Source organism: Bufo bufo, chromosome 4 (genome assembly GCF_905171765.1).
Source record: "Bufo bufo chromosome 4, aBufBuf1.1, whole genome shotgun sequence".
Taxonomy (NCBI): Eukaryota; Metazoa; Chordata; class Amphibia; order Anura; family Bufonidae; genus Bufo; species Bufo bufo.
In genome coordinates, this window is record NC_053392.1 from 75,265,581 (window position 1) to 75,287,947 (window position 22,367).

Below are 22,367 nucleotides of genomic sequence, written 5' to 3' on the forward strand. Positions count from 1 at the left end.
CTAGCCGAGGCAAAAGAGCTATGGAACCATTGTGAGAATGCGTTTTGGGACAACTTCGGGATCTTCCCTGATTTAAAATGAGTTTCTTGGAGGAATACAACGGAGGCTTCATCCTTCAGTAACAAGGAGAGCACCTGAGACCGCTTACATGGCTCGTTCAGACCCTTGGCATTCAGTGAGGCAACTACAACAGAGGCCATAGTGAAGACAGAGGAGGCCTGTCGGCCCAGAGCAAGAGGACATCCAGTCTGGAAAGCCACGGACGGAGTAAGGAGAAGAAAGGGAGGAATGAGGAGGACAAAGGGAAAGTCAAAAGAAAAATAAAAGACATAACAAATGAGACAGTAACACAACCCAAATAACAAAGAATGTCTCCCCATGGACAGGGAGCATGTGACCCCACCCAGCATCTGATATGATGGAGATCCTTTTTCATAGCGGCGGACAGCCGGGATCTATCAGAGGGGGGCTCCTGTGGGGCCACCGGGGGTGATGGAGAGGACATAATCAGTAACATAACTGACAACAGTGCAGACATATAACCCCCGCATAACTAACAGTGCATTCAGTGCTCTAATGCACAGCTCGTAACCCGCATCTCATGCAGGCAAGGTAGTAAAGCATAGGGTCAGGCCCAAAACCCATGAGAACGGGGCAGTGGGCCAAGACCTAAAATAAGTCCAAAACCTATGGACAAACGATGAAAATTCAGCTCAGACAGAGCCAGACAGAGTTCCTACGTCCTGGGACCCAGCAAAGTCACAGAACATTGAACTCAGTGAAGAGTGAACAAAAGCGCCTTCAGCGCCTCCCGAAACAGAGTCAGGTAACAGGTGCTTGCGACCGGCCTTTTCCTTGTTTCCCAGCTCTGGAAGGTGAAACTTGCTGCCACAAATCTATACCCGGAGGGGTAGGCAGGGGATCCCCTTGATCAGCCGGCATCCACGAGGGAACTGTGGTGGGTTCAATCCCAAGAGGGCCCCAAATAGCTTTCAGGTCACCCGGGGTCCGCACCGTATACTGCCTCCCGTTTTTCAAGATGGCCAGACCGAAGGGATAGAGCCATCGGAATGGCGTAGCTGTGGCTTTAAGGGCCTCTAGGAGCGGCTTCACGATGCGCCTCTTGGCTAAGGTGGAGGCGGCCAGATCCTGAAAGAATAGGACTGGGGTCTCACCATACATGATGCGGTCGGCCTCCCTTCCCGCCTTGAGCAGTGCAGCAGTGTCCACATAGCTTAGGATGCCGCAAACAACATCCCGCGGCGGCTCACCAGGTTTTGGCTTGGGCCTTAAGGCCCTGTGGATGCGCTCGATCACAATCGGAGAAAATTTCGCATGCAACTGAATGAAGCGCGTCAATCGCAATATTTTCGGGTAGGCCGCGGATGCGAATATTTCGCCGCCGGCTCCGGTTCTCCTGATCCTCTATGCGCATCAGCGCGTCGTTTAGCAAGTCTCTGTGGGTTTGCAGGGTCTTACCCTCATGCACCAGGATGGCTTCCTGTGCTAGCTCCAGGGACTCCACACGATTCCCAATCTGCCGCAGGTCTCCTTTTATCTCCTCCAAGTCCTTTTTAAGAGGTGCAAGAGCAGATTCCAGGATGTCCCTGAGATCTGCTTTGGAGAGTGAGGAGTTTGTTCTCGAAGAACCGGGGTGCGCCGAGTCAACAACAGAGAGAGGCGAAAACAGAAGGAGAACCCCGGAGACAGAAGACAGAAGGAGACAACAAGACAGAAGGAGAAGACAGAAGGAGACAACAAGACAGAAGGAGAAGACAGAAGGAGAACCCCGGAGAGTTGAGAAGACCCCCCCGGATAGCGGAGAAGACAGAAGGAGAACCCCGGAGACAGAAGACAGAAGGAGACAACAAGACAGAAGGAGAAGACAGAAGGAGAACCCCGGAGAGTTGAGAAGACCCCCCCGGATAGCGGAGAAGACAGAAGGAGAACCCCGGAGAGTTGAGAAGACCCCCCCGGATAGCGGAGAAGACAGAAGGAGAACCCCGGAGAGTTGAGAAGACCCCCCGGATAGCGGAGAAGACCCGTCGGGATATCGGAAGAAGAAGAGCCCCCCCCTGGTAAAAGAGCTAATAAAGAAGACAGGGGGCGGCCTCCGGAGCAGAAAAATAAAATATTTTAATACACTGTGTGGTTTATTTGTGTTTTTACCACTTTTCTTGCAGGTGAATGGGTAGGGGTACGATGTACCCCATACTCATTCACTTAGGGTGGGGGGCCGGTATCTGGGGGCCCCCTTATTAAAGGGGGCTCCCAGATTCCGATAAGCCTCCCGCCCGCATACCCCGACAACCAACGGCCAGGGTTGTCGGGAAGGGGCCCTGTCCTCATCAACATGGGGACAGGGTGCTCTGAGGTGGGGGGGCCGCAGTGCGCCCCCTGCCCCAGAGCACCCAACCCCCCATGTTGAGGGCATGCAGCCTGGTACGGCTCAGGAGGGGGGGGGGGGGGCGCCCGCTCGTCCCCACTCCCTTCCTGGCTGGCCGGGTAGCGTGCTTTGGATACGGGTCTGGTATGGATTGTAGGGGGACCCCCTACGCCATTTTTTTCGGCGTAGGGGGGGGCTCTCCTTACAACCCATAACAGACCTAAGGGCCCGGTATGCTCCTGAGGGCGGGACCCAGGCCGGATTTTTATTTAAAATCCGGCGGGGACTTCCCCCTCAGGATTCATAACAAACGCCGCACACGTGTAGAATTGGCGGGAATCCAAGTCGGATCTCCCGTCGCTTCTATGACGCGCTTGCTGGGATGTGCTGTCACTATCCCAGTGAGTGCGAGATCTCGGCACCATGTCGCCGAGTATCAGCGCGACGCTGTCGTGCTAAAAACACAATGTCAGAAACACCTACTGTAGGAGCAGTATTATAGCAGTTATATTTTTGTATATAGGAGCAGTATTATGGTAGTTATATTCTTGTACATAGGAGCAGTATTATAGTAGTTATATTCTTGTACATAGGAGCAGTATTATAGTAGTTATATTCTTGTACATAGGAACAGTATTATAGTAGTTATATTTTTGTACATAGGAGGCAATTTTTATTTGTATAAAACAAACATAAATACAGAAATACTTTTTCATCATAATAAATCAAAGCTCATTCAGTATAAATCATACATGTTCATAAGAAAATAAAATCTATACTAACTGTAACTTAAAAGTACATTTTAGCTAAAGCAGGAAAATAAAAAAATAAAAAAATAAGTAAAAAAAATATAAATAAGAAAGCATACACAGTCACATCATACAATTGAACCTTCAGTCTAGATGGACTTTGTCTAGATGTGTTTTCCCCTTTTTTCTGACCTCTAATGAGTTCTGACATGATGAGGGTTAAAGCTGTGGTATGATGAAATGGCTCGCTATGGATGGACACTCGGGTTCTGGTTTGCCAGTGGTAATATTTGATGACGGTGATTATCAGATATATGGTCCCCCGGTCGATGTTATTCACATGAGATGTCACTCCATAAAGGATTGGCGGCTATGTCATGCCTAATTTTCCGTCCACTCCAGCACTCTGAGATAAAATGAAGCATAGTCTCTGTAACACCCCAGAGTAGCCTCTGTAACACCCCAAACTCTTCTACCCCGCTACAATCTGTTAAGAGCCTCTACCTTGTCAACTGATGTGATTTTATGTCATTCACAAATGTCCATAAACCATGTTAAATTCCACTATTGTTGTATTTTCCATGTCCACCAGCAGGTGGCAGCAATGGCTTGGTAGGAACTTAGTTACAGTTTAGTACATCTAAGCTGGAATAGTTCATTCCAGCTTAGCTCTCCCTCTGTGGAGGTGTGGACTATTCCCACAGCCTACACCCTGGGTGGAGAAGGAAGTTAGTGAGGAGTGCAGCCCACCCCCTGCTAGGGGTAGGGTGTGTGTGTTAGGAGCTCCAGATATAGGGAACAAAGTCAGGACCAAGTCTCATGCTGAGACATTGATCACAATCCCCAGCCTGAGCCCTGGAGCCTCAGCTGGATGAAACAACAGACAACCTCCAGTTCCAGGAAGAACGCATACCCTGAGACGATAACTGTGAGCAAAGTCCAGAGACCCAGGAGAAGTCATATTCCTTTCTCAGCTAGTCAGTTCCCATAAAGCAGAAGATATAAAGAAGTGCAGAAGCTAAATTCCTGCCACAGTATAGAGCTACAAAGCAGACGTTCTTTCCTGCAAGCTCCAGGTTTATAGAGCAGAAGATTCATTCCTGCCAACCGTTGCTGAAAACTTGCTGGGACCTAAGACTAAAGCTGTACCTTGCTTGGATGAAAGTTACCCTCAGTAAAGACGAGTTTGAACTTTACCAAAAGTCTGGATATCAGTTTCTGCTGCAAAATCCTTCTATTATTCCTCCTATCACTACACTCCATTTTATTGCAAGTGAGCCAGGAGCCAGTAGTCCAGCCGTACCCAGGTAGGAGACACTGTTGACACCACTATCCTCACCATACAGAGACATTATAGGCAACCACACCACTCTGGCATTCCTAACCTGGGACGTGAGTTATAACACCTTTGAAGGGCCCTGTGATTGTACCCTGCGCACGCTGCAATTGGTGTCACGACAAATACTGAACTATTTAACAACCCGTTCCTGGCCACTGCATCTCCTCCTGTTGACAACCTAAGGGACACATGCGATCTGACACACTGAGGAATTTTAGATTCCCCCTGACAAACAGTTTTCCCTGCAATGAGAGCCAGGCGATATCACAGAACTTAGGGGGCAGCCTCGATCCATTGAGAAACCTCAGACTCTCCTCCAAGGTTGTGGTTGGACAGTCTGTAAGTGCTAGCTGTAAACAGTAGAAAGTCCTACATACTCTGGAGTATAGATCTTTCCTGGTTTTACTCTCAATGAAAGACTTGTCTATACCCCATATCTTCAGAAATCTTATACCATAGTCCAGGTACTGGGGGAGGTAGTCACGAGTCAATCGGCCCCTCTTGAGACTGCCACCTCGCATCCAAGATTCTGCAATATCTAAAATTAACTAAGAAACATGGAGTCAAAGAAAACCCTTGGATTTAACATATCCAGCCCACCCTCTCTCCTCTATAGGTATGTGAGATTGTGGATAAGCTCTGCCTGTATAATGTTTATGTTTAAAGAGGACCTTTCAGCGATTATTACACTATGAACTAACTATACAGACATGGAGAGCGGCGCCCAGGGATCTCCCTGCACTTACTATTATCCCTGGGCGCCGCTCCGTTCTCCCGTTATGCCCTCCGGTATCTCCGCACACTAAGTTATAGTAGGAGGAGATTCCAGTCACTAAGTTATGGTAGGCGGAGTCTGCCCTTGTTCTGCTCTAGCGCTGGCCAATCGCAGCGCAGAGCTCACAGCCTGGGAGGTTATTTTCTCCCAGGCTGTGAGCTCTGCAATGCGATTGGCCAGCGCTACAGAAGAACAAGGGCAGACTCCGCCTACCATAACTTAGTGAACGGAGATACCGGAGGGCATAGCAGGAGAATGGAGCGGCGCCCAGGGATAATAGTAAGTGCAGTGAGATCCCCAGGCGCCGCTCTACATTTCTGTATAGTCAGTTCATAGTGTAATAATCGGTGAAAGGTCCTCTTTAAATTGTATTGGTGCTGTCATTTGGCATTCCGGGCACTAGAGGCCACTGTTTTGCAGCACAGTCAGCACACTCTGGGATCTGCATATGCAAAGCAGATGATGACTCATGCAAGCTGTTTCTGTGTGAACCAGGAAGTGTTGATCTGACATGGTGAAAGGAGTGTGCTGTGAGGGACTGAACCTGATTCCATCCTGGCTTGCAGATGTCCGGCAGTGAATGGACACTCAAAGGAAGGAGAGTAGCTGTTGTAGATAGGGTTATAGCTTTTTTAGGCCTTACTGTACTGGACTGCTGGCAAGTAATTGACTTGCAGGCTCTGCTGCGTCTGCCACCGGTTAGGTGTGTCCTCTCTAGCGGAACAGTACGACTTGTAGGCTCTGCTGTGTGCGTCAACAGGCTAGGCCTGTCCCTCGGACAGGGACGATGACTGTGGGCCTGGGGTATTACTTATACTGTTTGTTCTTGTGTTATTACTGTTTCTAAAGTAAAGTTTCTGTTCTTGCATATAAAGCTGGTGTCAGTGTCGCTTTCCTTGTCTGTGAATTCGCTGTATCCTGGGGAGCCCAACCCGGTACACGGCTTACAGGTAAATGAACCCTCTTTTTACTGGGTTCAATCTGTTCCCTCATAACAGCTGAAAGAACAGGCTAAAGAGCCTAGCCGAGAAGGATTCTGGCAAAGGAAAGATAACAGAGATGTACAAGAAGACAGGGACCAGGTAAGTCTTCAACATAGTAACCCTTTCTCTATAGGTCAGCCTCCAGTTCTTCCATCGCTGAACCTTTACATTTCCGGCATCCAACTTTTCCTCCCAATTAAGTTTGGCATTATCTTCCCTAACAAATTTAACCCCAAGGATTTTAATATGGGTGGAGGCCTTCTTAAACTGTGGCAGGTCAAAATTAGGGTCAGTAAGTATCCAATGTCCAGAAAGCTTGACTATTCTCAAGGTTGACCAGAGACCCTGAGGCCTCAGAGAAACTTCTGATGGCAGCAGATAACATCTCTGCCTCACGAGGATCAGATATCACCACCGTCACATCATCCACGTAGTCGTTTCCTTTAGACAGCAGAATTAACGAGGACACCCTCATGGATGGAGGCATCAGGTGATTTTCTAGACAATTTCTGACGAAGCGTGTGAGCAAAACCCGGGTCGGGCAACAGGAGGATTTGTATTTGTGATATGCCTTTTACAAGTCATTGTTTGTGAGTACAATAAATTATTTTATTTAAGATGGAGGAAATAGTGCTTCACTATCAGCGCAACCCCTTGATATCCTGCAGGTTTCTGTTGGAGGAGGGGAGGTTACCTAAGGAAATCGTGTGTTTTCCATGTCCGGACCGGATTCCAAGAAACCTTGCAGCGCGGTCCTATATATAAACGCATTGAACTATAGTGTAAATTGACCTACGTCACTTCTGGGACCTGCAGCGCCGAAAGTCCAGGCAATGTATCAGACACTGTTTTTACATTTGGTACTAAATTCTACCTGTTATGTGCCATGACGGCTCCCATAAAATTCAGGGAGTGTAGGTTCCACATGCATGCTGGGCCCACCTTAATTTTTGTCATTTTTGGTACCAAAATGGCCTCCATTAAATTCAGGGATTGCAGGTACCACACATACATGCGAAGCCCACTCCACACTTCTCCTAATGGCCCCCAACGAATGCAATGAGAGTCCACCCTATACCTCTCCTGGTGCTAAAAGGCTTCTAGTGAGTGAGGGAGAGCAGGCTAAGCTTTATACTTACACTAATTAAAAACACTCTGCCAACCAAATAAAGTAGAAAAAAGTATTATAGTTGTTACTATATATTCTTGTGTATATGAGCAGGATTATAGTAGTTAAGTTCTTGTACATAGGGACAGTATTATAGAAGTTATATTCTGGATTGTAGGAGACAGTATTATAGTAGTTATATTCTTATACATGGGGCAGTATTATAGTAGTTATATTCGTGTACATAGGAGCAGTATTATAATAGTCATATTCTTGTACATAGGAGCAGTATTATAATAATCATATTCTTGTACATAGGAGCAGTATTATAGTAGTTATATTCTTGTACACATGAGGCAGTATTATAGTAGTTATATACTTGTACATATGAGGCAGTATTATAGTAGTTATATTCTTGTACATAGGAGCAGTATTATAGTAGTTATATTCTTATACATAGGAGCAGTATTATAGTAGTTATATTCTTGTACATAAGAGCAGTATTATAGTAGTTATATTCTTGTACATAAGAGCAGTATTATAGTAGTTATATTCTTGTACATAGGAGCAGTATTATAGTAGCTATATTTTTGTACATAGGAGCAGTATTATAGTTAGAGATGAGCGAATAATTGAAAAGTTTCGATTCGCCGTATTTTACGAAAGAATTTGCTTTGTGACGCATTTTTTTGTAAGTAGCGGGTGCAATGACAGTGAGCTGCGATAGTGCCACCCCCGTCATTGTACCCCTCACATGCCGCGTTCATACATGTAAAAACAGTGTAAAATTAACAATAAAAAAAAATAAAAATAAAACTTATTGCCTTCATTTTCTCGCAACGGGCCAGCCGCCGCCATTTTGCTTGAAGATCTGAAGTGAAATCTCGTGCGGCGCGAGATTACGTCATCACGTCGGCCGGCGTGGTGACGTCATACATCACCAGTCATACATCCCTATGCACGGGATTTTAGCCGAGATCTTCAATCAAGATGGAGGCTGGCGGCCTGTCGCGAGCAAATGGAGGAGGTAAGTTAGAATTTTTTTGTTGTTTACACTATTTTAGTTTAAATCGATTCGATGACACGAAGCACAAGGAAATTCGTCTCCGAGGCAAATTTAATTTATCCTGAAATTTGGATCGAATTCCACTTCGTGGGATTTGATTCGCTCATCTCTAATTATAGTAGTTATATTCTTGTACATAGGAGCAGTATTATAGTAGTTATATTCTTGTACATAGGAGCAGTATTATAGTAGTTATATTCTTGTACATAGGAGCAGTATTATAGCAGTTATATTCTTGTACATAGGAGCAATATTATAGTAGTTATATTCTTTGTCAATTTTCTTTTTATTAAACAGCAAGTCAGAAAAAATGTAGACATACATAATGCACAATTCAGGATGAGTACAAACATGTCCAGAGCATAATTGACAGTATAATGCATAGGTTACATAGGACATATATAAAGTGCAGATCTTCAAGGCAAAGTCATCTAGAACCAGTTGAGTTGACATTTGACATGAGACCTGAGGTAGGTAGGTCAAACGAACATATGAGGAGGGGGAGGGGGTGAGGGGGAGGGGGTGAGGGGGGGGGGGTGAGGAGGGGGAGGGATGGATGTGTCCTTAGAATTGGACATGTACGATCGGAGGTTGTTAAGATATCTTTTGGTGATTCCAAAGGGAGAGAGAAGGCTAAGCACCTTCTGTACTCACTAATGTGTCAGTCCTATCTGAGGGACATTCTCAAGGTTGTTTGTCAATTAGAAATTACTAAGATGTTGGTGTATCGATCGCGTGTCTATATGCAATCCAGGGCGCCCATAACTTCTTATGCTTCTCGTCCCGCCAGCTCTTTCATACGATGCACATGATCTAATTTGCTTAACCACTGAGAGGTGGTGGGGGGTTCTTTACTCAGCCATTTTTGGGGGATAAGTAGACGTGCAGCCTGAATCAAGTGTGTGACCAGTTTGTTCTTTGCTGGGGACAATTCTTTTGTTGGAAGCCATAAAAGAACCAACATTGGAGTTAATGTCAGGTTAGTGTTTAGTATTTTATTAATGGCCTGTCAGATGTCCTCCCAATATCCTCTTATTTTGGAGCATGACCAAAAAATGTGTAGAAGAGTGCCACTCTCCTCTCCACACCTCCAACACTTATCATGATCGCTCAAACCACTGAGAAATAGTTGTTTGGGGGTAAGGTACCACTGCGTGAGGACCTTATAAGAGTGTTCTTGTATCTTCACACAGCGGGAGAAGCCTACTGAGAATAGGTCTCCAAAAAGGCGGTTTTAAGGTCATTAGCCCAGGTTTGAACATATTGTGGGGTCGTGCGACGTAGTGGTGAGATCAAGGCCAAATATATAGTTGATATCAGTTTGCGTTGGGGTGAAGAGGGGGTTGCTAGTTTTTCAAACCATGTCTCGGTCATTACACATGACTTCTGAGTGGTTAGCTGTTTCCCCGCAGACTTTATGGTTATTAGGTCTAAGAAGTTAAATGCACCCCAGGCCAAGCTAAGGGGATGTTGATCCGGCAAGGTGTTGTTTATCTTTTTTATAAATTCAGCTGTAGAGAACCCTCTTAATCTGTGCCAAATCTGAGAAACATGAGATCCTTGAGGCTGAATCGAGTATGGCACAAGATCTGCTGGCATTAAACTAGGGGGGTTCTGTAGGAGCCCGTAATCTTTGTTGAGCTGCTTAATAACTAAACTAGTACCCTTTAGAAGGACATGTGAATGGAGTGACGTATTTGCCTGACCCCATAGGGCTGCTTTCTGTGGTTGGGTGAGCTGCATTAGCTCCAACTCCGTGCCCAATGTGCGGTAGACAGGGGAATACAGCTGCAACCATCTTTTCAGGTGAATGGCCCTGTAATATGTTTGGACGTCCGGCAGTGCTATACCTCCGTGACCACGCCCCAGTATCAGTCTCTGGTGTGAAGCCCTAGCCTTCCTACCGCCCCATAGGTAAGTCGAAAAAAGTCTGCGTATCTTCGTAAAGTATGAGTTAGGTAAAAATATTGGCAACATCTGTAGTATATACATGATTTTGGGGAGGACAAACGCTTTTAGGATGTTCTTCCTTCCCATCCATGAAGAATAAGGGAGGCGTAGCGACTGGAGCAGATTTTGTACCTCTGACAATAGGGGAGTGTAATTAAGTCTGAATAAATCTTCCGTGGAAGCAGAGATTTTAACTCCTAAATAGGAGACACAGGAGGACTGCCATTTAAATGGCGTATTCGATTTCAAAATGGCAATGGAGCTCGCTGGGGCATTAACATTTAAAGCTTCTGACTTGGTATAATTCATTTTGTAGTTTGATAGCCTACCATACTCCTCGAACAATGCCAAAAGATGCGGGAAGGCCTCGACCGGGTTAGAGACCATGATCAGTAGATCGTCAGCATATGCCACATTAATGTATTCTATGGCGTTATTTTCTGTTTTCACACCACGTATATTTAAATGGTCTCTAATGGCCTGAAGGAGGGTCTCCATCACCATTATGTATAAGGCAGGAGATAGGGGGCAGCCCTGAAGCGTCCCGTTACAAATAGGGAAGGATGGGGACAATGTGCCATTGACCCTAATTCTAGCACTCGGGTCTTTGTACAACGACATGACTGCCTCCTGAAATCTCGTCGGGATTCCAAACTTCAATAAAGTCCTCCTCATAAAGTCCCAGCTCACCCGGTCGAAGGTCTTCTCCGCATCTACACTGAGCAGCGTCAAGGGGAGGTTTTTCTTTTTAGCCCACTGTATTGCTGTGATTAACCTACAGGAATTATGATTCCCTTTCCTCCCTGGAACAAAGCCAGATTGGTCCGGGTGTATAAGTTTGGGGAGAAGTTGTCCCAGGCGTGTCGCCAAGAGTTTAGCCCATATTTTAATATCTACGTTAAGTAACGAGATTGGCCTAAAACTACCGCAGAGAAGGGGGTCTTTCCCTGGTTTGGGGAGGATGGTTACCGTGGCCTCCAGTGATTGTTTATGAAGGGTTTCACCATTCAGGAGTGCATTGCACCACGTTACTTGGTGGGGTATTAGTATATCTGAGAATTTTTTATAGTATCCCACTGGGAAGCCATCTGGGCCAGGAATTTTACCCATGGGCATGGAGGACAATAACATTTTCACTTCTTTTTCAGTGACTGGCTCTAATAAGGCGTATATTTACATGGTCTCTAATGGCCTGAAGGAGGGTCTCCATCACCATTATGTATAAGGCAGGAGATAGGGGGCAGCCCTGAAGCGTCCCGTTACAAATAGGGAAGGATGGGGACAATGTGCCATTGACCCTAATTCTAGCACTCGGGTCTTTGTACAACGACATGACTGCCTCCTGAAATCTCGTCGGGATTCCAAACTTCAATAAAGTCCTCCTCATAAAGTCCCAGCTCACCCGGTCGAAGGTCTTCTCCGCATCTACACTGAGCAGCGTCAAGGGGAGGTTTTTCTTTTTAGCCCACTGTATTGCTGTGATTAACCTACAGGAATTATGATTCCCTTCCCTCCCTGGAACAAAGCCAGATTGGTCCGGGTGTATAAGTTTGGGGAGAAGTTGTCCCAGGCGTGTCGCCAAGAGTTTAGCCCATATTTTAATATCTACGTTAAGTAACGAGATTGGCCTAAAACTACCGCAGAGAAGGGGGTCTTTCCCTGGTTTGGGGAGGATGGTTACCGTGGCCTCCAGTGATTGTTTATGAAGGGTTTCACCATTCAGGAGTGCATTGCACCACGTTACTTGGTGGGGTATTAGTATATCTGAGAATTTTTTATAGTATCCCACTGGGAAGCCATCTGGGCCAGGACTTTTACCCATGGGCATGGAGGACAATAACTTTTTCACTTCTTTTTCAGTGACTGGCTCTAATAAGGCGTCCCTTTCTTGGGAAGATATCTGGGGTAGATTGAGACCTCTCAAAAACAGGTCTGTTGCTTCCGGTATTGATGGATCTGGGTGTTTGGGGTCTGTCAGGCCGTAGAGTTGCTTATAAAATTTTTGAAATTCCTCTGCTATATCTGCTGTTTTATGCAGCATGCTTCCATTGCTGGATTTGATATTGGGTATGAACATGGACTCTTTCCTTTGTTTAATAAGGGAGGACGTCAGTTTAGATCCTTTATCCCCGTGGGAGTAGTGTTTAAATTGGGCATATTGATAAGCCTTTGCGTTTTGAATGTTTAAATGATCTTTTAGTTTGGATCTTAGCTGGGTCAGTTCAGTCTGAACTTTAACTGCTCTAGACCGTTTATGGACCGCTTCTTTGTCTGCTATCTGAACCAAGAGATCCTGGAGGGTCTTTTGTTTCTCTTTTTCGACCTTACTGCCTAAGGCTATCAATTCCCCACGGATAACAACTTTGTGAGTCTCCCAAATTGTCGTCTGGGACATGCCTGGTGTCGCATTATCCATAAAGAAATCTTTTAGTTTTTGTTTCAGGTTTGAGATATCTGATTGCCTATCTAGCAGCGTCTCATTTAGGCGCCACTGTCTGACTGAGGCGGGTAGGCTGGAAAATCTGAGGGCAGCAGAGACTGGGGTGTGGTCAGAGACGGACACAACACCTATGTCAGCCGAATCCACCATATCCACGGCATTACTGGACAGTAAGATATAGTCTAATCTTTTATGTGATTTATGTGGGGCCGAGAAGAAGGTGAAGTCCCTAGTGTTTGGATGGGCTAGTCGCCAGACGTCCAGCAGATTCATATACCTATTGATGCACCCCAGTGCATATTCATGTACCTATTGATGCACCCCAGTGCTGATTGGGTCAATTGGGAGGAGCCGTCAGAAGCGTCAATGATAGGGTTCAGAGTGACATTAAGGTCTCCCCCAATCAATCTAATCCCCTCTGCAAACAGATCTAGTTTACTTAGTGTGATCTTGATCCATTGTTTCTGGCCACGGTTAGGGCTATATAAACTAGCGAGCGTAACCTTTTGTGTACCTATTAGGCCTTTCACAAATATGAAGCGGCCCTCAGGGTCCGTCAGGGTAGATATCAATGTAAATGGTACCTTTCTAGAAATTGCAATACCCACTCCTCTTTTTGCCTTCTCAAAGGCACTGAAATACCAGTGTTGGAAGTATGGGTTCTGAATTTTAGGTACATTTGTCACTCTAAAATGCAGCTCCTGAAAGAAGCAAATATCTGTGTTATTCTTTTTTAGTAGACGGATGACCTGAGAGCGCTTTTGTGGGGTATTAAAGCCCCTTACATTGTACATTGTACATTTAATTGTCGACAACATTGAGAAAACGTGGTATCTTTGGAATCAGCAAGCTCAAGTTATTCACCTCCACCGCATCTAGGGGATGAACTAGTAACGTCATAACTGAAGTTTCTGTCAACATGACAAATAGAACAGTGCAATGACTCCCATGCCAGCAACACTGCAGCAGGTCACTTAGCTGCAGTGAAGCGGGCATGAGCAGCCATTTAATTAGGCACATGTACCAGGTTTGTGCCAAGATAACCCTGGTAGGTAGGGGGGGGTACAAAATGGAACCATATCTTCATAATGGTGTCCACATTGCGCCACCTGCTGAACTGGTGCGAAATAGCACCTTACATATTTGGTCTAGAAAAATATGCAAATGAATAACATTGCAAAGCAGAATATCTGCCCTGCTGGTTACAACAAGAACAGGAGCTATACATTGCACATGACAGACAGGTATACTTGCGGATTTATGGTTTGAAAAAATCAAGTAAGAACCTGTCCCTCTATGATATTTGTGGGAAAACACAACAGAGGTTCAGCAAGGACATCTGTTTAGTCTCAAGGACTTCAAGTGTCTCTTGATCTGTGCTGGTTCCTCTTCTTCTGTGATACTTTAAGCCATCCTGAGGCCTCTAGGAGATCTGGCAGCTGTGTTCCAATCTCAGCAGACGGCAGCCATGATGGCACATCTAGTGGATCTGTTTGCAGCAGCTCCCAGGCCGCCTGGAGATCTTGTGGTAGGCGAATGGTGCAGCGCTTCCCATCCACTGCAAATGTGAGGCCGAAGGGGAATAGCCATTTATATGGCACCTTGTGATGGCGCAGATGATCAGTGAGGGGCCGCAGCGCCCTCCTTTTATTTAATGTGGAGGATGCCAGATCCTGATAGATGGAGATTTTAGCTCCCTCATATATGATCTCCTTCCTGCTTCTGGCAGCTTGCATTAGGGCAGCAGTGTCCACATACCTCAGGAGACCGCATACCACATCCCTGGGGTTCTCTCTCTCTTTTGGCTTCGGCCTGAGCGCTCTGTGGATTCTTTCTATTTGGACTTCGGCCGCTTTGGAGCTTCCCAGGAGCAGGGAGAAGATGGCGCCGGCAGCTTCTGGTAAGCCTTCATGTGGGGTGCTTTCAGGCAGGCCGCGAATCCGGAGGTTTTTCCTCCTATTCCGGTTCTCCTGGTCTTCTATGAGGGAATATGCTGTGTCGAGGGAGGCTGCTAGAGCCATGGTGGTATCGCTCGCAGCTCTGATGTAATTCGTGATGGACGCCTGATTACCTTCCAGCGTTTCCACCCTCGTGCCAATATGCTTCAGGTCGGCTTTTATTTCCTGCAGATCTTGTATAACTGGGGTAAGAGCTGCTGATAGAGCTTGCTGCAGGAACTGCCTGGATATCGGAGCAGCGCTTTGTGATGTGGGACCTGTTGCATGTTCTGCAGCATCTTCTTCTTCTCCCTCCGATTCTCTGCCCCAGTCATCTAGTTCCGGCGGCGCCATTTTAGGACCGGCCGGCACGGGAGCTGGAGGTTTTTTATTGTGATATTTCTCCATATCGGAGACGCCACGCTCCGGTTTGCTGACTTCAGGTTTCTCTCTAGGTATGCATCTACCGACTTTTCCCATTCTTGAGCAAATTAGACCGCTAAATTTACCAGTTAGCAGAGTGGTAAGGAGGAGAGCTCTCCTACATGCGTCCTGCTAGGTCTGCAGTCAGGCTCCGCCTCCTATAGTAGTTATATTCTTATACATAGGAGCACTATTATAGTAGTTATATTCTTGTACATAGGAGACAGTATCATAGTAGTTATATTCTTGTACATAGGAGCAGTATTATAGTAGTTATATTCTTGTACATAGGAGGCAGTATTATAGTAGTTATATTCTTGTACATAGGAGCAGTATTATAGTAGTTATATTCTTGTACATAGGAGCAGTATTATAGTAGTTATATTCTTGTACATAGGAGCAGTATTATAGTAGTTATATTCTTGTACATAGGAGCAGTATTATAGTAGTTATATTCTTGTACATAGTAGGCAGTATTATAGTAGTTATATTTTTGTACATAGGAGCAGTATTATAGTAATTACATTCTTGTACATAGGAACAGTATTATAGTAGTTATATTCTTGTACATAGGAGGCAGTATTTTAGTAGTTATATTCTTGTACATAGGAGCAGTATTATAGTAGTTATATTCTTGTACATAGGAGCAGTATTATAGTAGTTATATTCTTGTACATAGGAGCAGTATTATAGTAGTTATATTCTTGTACATAGGAGCAGTATTATAGTAGTTATATTCTTGTACATAGGAGGCAGTATTATAGTAGTTATATTCTTGTACATAGGATCAGTGTTATAGTAGTTATATTCTTGTACATAGGAGCAGTATTATAGTAGTTATATTCTTGTACATAGGAGCAGTATTATAGTAGTTATATTCTTGTACATAGGAGCAGTATTATAGTAGTTATATTATTGTACAAAGGAGCAGTATTATAGTAGTTATATTCTTGTACATAAGAGGCAGTATTATAGTAGTTATATTCTTATACATAGGATCAGTGTTATAGTAGTTATATTCTTGTACATAGGAGCAGTATTATAGTAGTTATATTCTTGTACATAGGAGCAGTATTATAGTAGTTATATTCTTGTACATAGGAGCAGTATTATAGTAGTTATATTCTTGTACATAGGAGCAGTATTATAGTAGTTATATTCTTGTACATAGGAGCAGTATTATAGTAGTTATATTCTTGTACATAGGAGCAGTATTATAATAGTTATATTCTTGTACATAGGAGCGGTATTATAGTAGTTATATTCTTGTACATAGGAGCAGTATTATAGTAGTTATATTCTTGTACATAGGAGGCAATATTACAGTTCTTACATTCTTGTACATAGGAGCGGTATTATAGTAGTTATATTCTTGTACATAGGAACAGTATTATAGTAGGTATATTCTTATACATAGGAGGCAGTATTATAGTAGTTATATTCTTGCACTTAGTAGCAGTATTATGGTAGTTATATTCTTAACCAAATTTATTTTTATTCAAAGTAAGTAAGGCATATCAATCGATCACAAACCATCGTAGCATCACTGGTAAGGCAAAGTCACAAATCGGTCATGGAAGTGACCACAAATGCATGTCAGTGCAACACATGTTGTACAAAATGATACATCAAATGTGACAGACAATAAAAATCAAATATAACACAAATAAGAGGAAAAGAGAGGGAAAGGAAGGGAAAGGAAAGGGGGGGGGGGGTAGGGGAGTTTTCCCCAACTCCGTCAGGGGAACTTCCTATATGTCTTCCAGGGCGACCAGATTTTCAGAAAGCGGGAACGCGTGCAAGATTCCCAGTGGGCCAGCTCTTCAAACCTGTAGATCTGATCCACCTTATCCCTCCACATCGAAACAGTGGGAGGTTCAGTATCCTTCCAAAGCAGCGGGATGAGCAGTCTCGCCGCCGTGATGAGCATAGTAGGAAGATCAGATCTACAGGGGGAAAGGGAGCCATTAGGGCACCAAAGCAGAATCAGTTTAGGATCCAGCTTAACCTGCTTAGCACACACCTCATTTATCAGAGCTTCTATACTGGTCCAGAACGCTTTAATCTTTTCACAGTGCCACCAAATGTGTGACAGAGAGCCTACGTCTTTTCTACACCTCCAGCACTCACTTGGGAAATCTGCATTAAGCCTATGCAAGAACTCCGGGGACTTGTACCATCTCGTGAGCAGCTTATACGAGTTTTCTTGTACCTTAATACAGCGGCTAAAGCCGTGAGAGTGTGTAAGGACAAAAGCCCTTTCCGGGTCTGTAAGGTGGATGGACAATTCCCTTTCCCATGAAGAAAGGAAATGTAGCTCAGGAGGGGAGGCTGAGAGTAACTCCTTATATATGGTAGACAGCGGTTTAGGGATCCTACGGGCATCTGATAGTCTCTTAGACAGCCAAGAGGGGGTTCCAGAGGTGGTGGGGGGTGGTAGCTTAATCATCTTAATCTCCTTCTGCAGGGCAAAACTCTGTAGGAAGGAAGCTTTTTTGACTTTAGGGTCATTCAAGACCGTGGACCAATCCAGGGACCTAATCTCACTTAAAGGGATCTCGGCCAAAAGAGGCCAGATACCTGAGGGCTTCTCGGCTTCCGGATGGACATAAAACTGTAAAGAGGAAAGCGGAGTACCCGGTATGGGAAACTCAAGTGTTCTATCCTTAAACTGCTTGGCCCACTCAACAAACATACCCTTCCATAGGAGTGGCAAAGAGGAACCACCCGGAGAACAAGGGGACAGCCCCCAGAGAATCCGCTTCATTCTAGTGGAGAGCAGAGAGCGCTCAAGACACACATATGGAGCACTATAAGTGCTATTGAGGAGGGATAGACCTCTAAATAGTTGAAAGGCCACATAGTAGGAACGTATGTCGGGCAGACCAAAGCCGCCAAACCTCCTCTCTCTGGTCAGCACCGAATAAGCAATTCTGGAGGGTTTACTTCCCCACAAAAAGAGGGAGAAAACTCTGCGGATGTCAACAAAAAATGAGTGCGGCAGCCAGATAGGCAACAACTGCAGAAGGTACAAAAATTTAGGAGCTATAAAGGTCTTGAGGTAGTTCCTCTTGCCACACCAGGAAATAAACGGCAGTCTAATAGAGTGCAGCTGCTTCCTAACTGAGGACAATAATGGGGCATAATTCAGAGCAAATAAGTCCTTCGCCTGAGCCGGGACGTGCACTCCCAAAAATACTATGTCTTTTGTAGCCCAGTGAAAGGGGGGTAGTAATCTGAAGGGCCTCTTTAACCGATTCTGGACAAGTAACGTTTAGGGCCATTGACTTGCTATAGTTGATTTTAAAGTTTGACACATAGCCAAACTCCTCAAAAAGAGACAAAAGCCTAGGGAAGGATGTTTCCGGATTGGAGGTCATGATAAGTAGGTCATCTGCAAATGCGGCTGTCAAGTGGGTCCGAGAATCAATGGTCAAGCCCCTAACCGCAGGATCCTGCCGGATCTTACACAGCAAAGTCTCCATCACTATGACAAACAGAGATGGGGAGAGAGGACATCCCTGCCTCGTCCCATTGGATATGGAAAAGGAGGGAGAAAGCGTACCATTTATTTTGAGTTTGGCAGACGGGGCTGAGTACAGAGTAAGGATCGCAGATATAAACGAATCTGGGAAACCAAACCTCGACAGGGCCCGCGACATATAATGCCAACCGACCCTGTCGAAGGCCTTCTCCGCGTCCGTGCTCAGCAAAGCCAGAGGCGCAGAGGAGCTTCTAGCCCAATCCATAAGATGGAGCAAACGTATCGTGTTTTCACAGCCCTGTCTGCCACGCACAAACCCCACTTGCTCGCTATCAATAAGATCCGGCAGGATCAGCTGTATTCGCTGCGCCAGAATCTTGGCCCACCACTTGACATCCGCATTTAGCAGTGAAATCGGGCGATAACTGCCACAGTGGAGGGGGTCTTTGTTTTCTTTATGGATTATAGTTATGTGGGCCTCTAACGTTTGGGGGGGTAGAGAGCCTCCAGACAGGAGGAAATTACAGAGTGCCTGAAAATGAGGAGTCAAAACGTCTTTGAAGGTCTTGTAATACGATATAGGGAGTCCATCCGGGCCTGGACTTTTACCTGAAGGAATGGAGGAAAGGACCTTGCCAATTTCCTCTCTTGATACAGGGGCGACTAGTTGGGAAGCTTGTAGGGGACTAACAGAGGGCAGCTTCAGAGTGGACAGGAACTCATCTGTGGCTTGCTCAATAGAGGCTGAACCAGGACGGTCTGGAGTGGGGAGGTTATATAGATCCGCATAAAAAGCACTAAACGCTTTCGCTATATCGTGAGTCGACTTGTGCTTATTGCCTTTCGCATCTAGAATAGCAGGGATAAATGAATCCGCGTGGCGTTGCTTAGCCATGGCAGACATCAGTTTATTCCCTTTGTTCCCATGGGCATAAGCTTTAAACCTGGAGCGGAATATAAGTTTCGCTGATTTGGCGTTGAGCAAGTTTTTCAGTCCGGTCCTGGCCTCCGCTAATTCAGCAGCCACAGCCTGAGCCTGGGTTTGCTTATGGGTCAGTTCAAGACTCGCTATGCGGGACAGCAGGTCATCCACAGCCTTGGAGCGCAACTTTTTAACATGCGAGCCCAAGGAAATTAATTCTCCTCTAACCACTGCCTTATGAGTCTCCCACAAGATGGAGGGGGAGGGAGGAGGGTCGCCCACTGCATTAAGAGAGAAGAATTCAGACATAATCCGGGAGATTCTAGCTGCATTGGTAGGGTCGGAGATTAATGTGTCATTAAGACGCCATATTCTCTCTCGTTAGGAAGAGCTGTCATAGACACTCGGAGAAATACTGGGGCGTGATCAGAAAGCGTAATGTTCCCAATCCTCGTGTCTACCACCTGAGAAATATGGGGGGAGGATAAAAACAAGTAATCCAACCTATGGAAGGATTTTTTAGCGTTTGAATAAAACGTATAATCCCTACCAGAGGGATGCATAGTGCGCCACACATCAATAACCCGCAACTTCTTCAGCGCAGTCTTCAGACGGCGTAGAAGTTTGTGGGACAACTCAGACCTCTGGGAGGACGAGTCAAGGCCAGGCTCCATAGTCACATTAAAGTCACCACCTAATATAAGCATGCCCTCACTAAAAGCCTGTAATTGCTCAAGAGTCCGAACGAGCCAGGGGATCTGACCCCTATTGGGGGCATATAAATTAGCCAGGGTAACAGGCGCGTCAGCGATGTGCCCCTTAACGAATAAAAAGCGACCATCAGTGTCCGCAAGGACTATGGTAGTTATATTCTTGTACATAGGAGTCGTATTATAGTAGTTATATTCTTGTACATAGGAACAGTATTATTATAGTTATATTCTTGTTAATAGGAGCAGTATTATAGTAGTGATATTCTTGTAAATAGGAGCAGTATTATAGTAGTGATATTCTTGTACATAGGAGGTAGTATTGAAGTAGTTATATTCTTGCACTTAGTAGCAGCATCATAGTAGTCATGGGTTTGTACATAGGGGGAAGTACTGTAGTAGATATATTCTTTTATATAGATGGCAGCATTATAATGGCTATAAGCTATTCTTGTGCTCAGGGAGCAATTTAAGTAGTTATCTCATGCAAAGAGAATTAGTCAACAGCAGGATATCAATTAGCAAACGAATAACAGTTATTAGAGATGCTTGAGAACATCATGTTCTTATAGTGCCTAATACCGTATATAGAGGTGTAGGGGAGACAATGGCTGTGTTGCCCCAGTCTATTCTTGTATAAATACGGTACTATTAAAGGTGATGTGGTAGCTTCATTTGCAATCATCCTCTTTTGCAATGATTACCGGTACTTACTGTATATGAGCTTGAGGCCATTTACAGATGTGACTGATTTCCCTGAGCTTTTGCCTTAGTGCATATGAAAATGCATATGAATAATTTCAAATGCTAAACTTTTCTAGGAACTTCTTGTAATGCCTGACTAGGCAAAAACAGCTAGAACATGGATGGCTTCTGCCTGCACTCCATCTTTATCTCACTCCCAGACTTGAACAAGGTATATCTGATCCACAAAAACTGACCAGAATAGGACACGCCCTGAATTTCTCAGATTGGACACATGGATGCGTGAAAAAAAAAAAGGCGTGTGAATAACCCCATTGACCTTTATGGGTCTGTGTGCTGTCAGTTGTTAAAACGAACATCACGTAGAACAGTCATGTGAAAAAGAACCTAATTCGTTCACATTGTATTGTTATGTGTGTCACTGTATAATTTATATATTTTATGGGTGTCAATCTGTGGCTCTCCCGCTGTGTTGAAACCACCAGGTGTCTAGCTATGGTGCAGAGGTAGCAGTCGCACCCAGATGCACCCAAAGGACACTTTGGACACTTGAAACTTTGGAGTGTCACCCACTGGAGACCACTGCATTAACTTGCAGACAATGCATTTTAATTGCACTGAACAGCGCCACCTAGTGAGTATTATATAGCATTACATATAAAAGAATACGATTTTATACTTTTTTGGTTTACATGAAATTATCTTTTAACTTGCATACTGATGTACAATATATAATATTTAACCACTTCCCACTTGGCGTCGTACTATTATGTCGCGGTTAAAAGCAGGTTAACACTCAGTGCCATAATAGAACAGTGTAGTAATGCCACAGGCTCAGGTGTTGAGGCCGCATCATCGCTTGAGCATGCTAGCTGTAATATACAGCGGGCACCAGTATTTTAGTCCCGGAAAACCCCTTTAACCCCTTAAGGACAGGACCTTGTTTGTTTTTGCGTTTTCATTATTTCCTTTCTACCTTCTAAAAGCTTCAACTTTTTAAATTTATCATTGACAGAGCCATATAAAAGTTTATTTTTTGTTGGCCAAGTTTTTTTAATGGCACCATTTTATATACTATGTCTTGTATTGGAAAACGGGGAAAAATTATTTGGGGGGTAAAATAAAAAAAATAAAAAAACAATACACCATTTCACCATGTTTTTTGTTATTTTAACATTTATAATGCACTTAAAGTGACATGACATCCTTATTCTGTGGGTCAGTATGATTGCGGTAATACCAACTTTGTAAAGTTTTCATTATTACTTTACTACTTAAAAAAAGTTAAGATTTTCTTTGCATCGCCATTTTCCGACACCCATGACATTTTTATATTTCTATCTACAGAGCTGTGTGAGGACTTTTTGAGGGACAAATTTCAGTTTTTATT